The sequence below is a fragment of the Vombatus ursinus genome, unplaced genomic scaffold (assembly GCF_900497805.2).
Source record: "Vombatus ursinus unplaced genomic scaffold, bare-nosed wombat genome assembly UNPS02006743.1, whole genome shotgun sequence".
NCBI classification, from domain to species: Eukaryota; Metazoa; Chordata; class Mammalia; order Diprotodontia; family Vombatidae; genus Vombatus; species Vombatus ursinus.
Genome location: NW_020946521.1, coordinates 1 through 1,903, shown reverse-complemented (window position 1 = coordinate 1,903; position 1,903 = coordinate 1). Strand labels below are relative to the sequence as shown.

Sequence of the window (1,903 nt, the reverse complement as noted above, 5' to 3'; positions counted from 1 at the left end):
GTGTGTGTGTGTGTGTGTGTGTGTGTGTGTGTGTGTGTGTGTGTGTGCACGCGCGCGCAGCAAAACCTTTATTTGATTTTTGGCAGCCTCTTAATTTTTGGCCTTTGGAGCAGCTGTTCTCTACGCAGGTCCCTTCTGGGCGGGTTCCCTTCTTGGCTGGAGCCTTCTGGCCAGAGGCTTTCTGACCCTTCTGAGCCTTCTGGCCAGGGGCGGCCTTCTGACCCTCAGCCTTCTTCGAGGGGACCTTCTTGTCAGAGACCTTTGCAGCCAGCACCTTCTGGGCAGCCCCCTTCTTGGGAGACCCCTTTTGGGAGGACGCCTTCTGGAGCTTCTTTACTTAATGCATGATAATTCGGTTTCTCATTTTCTTGGCCTTCATGACTTTGTAACGGTCAAAATCTGTCATCTTAGCTTTCCTTTCTCTGGCTTCAATCTTTTTGGCCCATCTTGTGACTTTCCATTTTGTATTGATCTTTTCTTTCTCCCAAGCAGCCCGGACATACTTCTGACATGCACTGTGTGAGAACTCGAGTATGAAGTCTGTAAGTCGCATACATTTAAATGGCATGGCCTGCCTCCTCACACCACTGCATGGGCCATCAACCAAAGCCCTGTTCTAATCAATAACATCCACAATAGCTACCAGCTTGCCAGCATGTGGCCCAAAGGAAATGTAGGCCACCTGGCCAATTTCCGCATAGCGCTTGAATACCATGTTGGTGGTGCCGAACGAGAAGGAAGGACCTGCAGAGGACTACCACTGTGTTTCATTCTGAACCTAGATCAACTAACTCCTTGTACAAAGCTTGTTTCAGGGACATCACAATCTCTTCTATCTCTTATTTTCTCCAGGTACTCTAGAGATTCATCAAGTAATCTAGAAATGACTTGAGGTGCTGAATCACCTCAAAGAAAGCGTGTGTGATTTCTTATACTTACTGGGGGACCTGGTTCACCAGATGGTCCATCTTCTCCAGGTGAACCAGGGGGTCCTATATATAATTCAGATCCTGGTTCTCCTGGAAGACCTGGTGATCCTGGTGGCCCGGGTGGTCCAGGAGGGCCCTTAAAAAACAACAACAACAACAACAACAGAAATAATAGTAGAGAGTTGCTCATCAGTTATTTCAGTCATGTCCGACTCTTTGTGGCACCATTTGGGGCTTTTGTGGCATATGTATTGAAGTAGTTTGCCATTTCCTTCTCTAGCTCATTTTACAGATGAGGAACTGAGGCAAACAGGGTTAAGTGACTTGCCCAGGGTCACACAGCTAGTTAGTGTATGAAGTCAGTTTTAAACTCAGGAAGGTAAGTCTTCCTGATTCCAAGTCCAGTGCTCTATCCACTGTGCCACCTAGCTGCCACTATTAGAGAGCATCGAACAATTAAATTAATCAATTAACCCAAATGGTCAGGGAATGAAAAGCTTTGGTTAATTACATTTTAACTTTCATAAAGCCAGCATTTTTTGTTTGAGCTATTGTCAATGAAAATCTTCTAAAATATAGTAGTCAGCTATAGGGATAAGCAGAAAATAAAGAAGTAAGTGGAGCAGAAAAGACAAAGAATCTGGAAGACGGCCTTGTACCTGAGATGAGAATAACTTTACATTATGAGATCTAGCAGCCAACTGAGCAGGGGGTGGGGGAGAATAGTTTTGGGATGTCAAGGAACTCCACTTAGAAGCAAGGACTGGAGGAAAGTCAAAATTGTAGAGAGAGATTTGAGAGTTGTTTCTGAATTGAGGTGATAATTTAAATTCAAAAAGTTAATGAGGTAGTTTATAAAAAGAGAGGAAAAAAAAAGCAGAAGACTAAGCCTTGATGAAAACTCACATTTAGAACACAGAAGAAAGAGATAAAGAGTAAAAGAATAGTAATAATATATTAATAAATAATATTAT

General features: G+C 43.4%; 1 pseudogene; it reads right to left on the bottom strand.

Annotated features, from left to right (window-relative positions):
* Positions 1-90: 90 nt before the first annotated feature.
* LOC114033054 lies at positions 91-720 on the bottom strand (annotated as a pseudogene).
* Between the last annotated feature and the right edge of the window lie 1,183 nt (positions 721-1,903).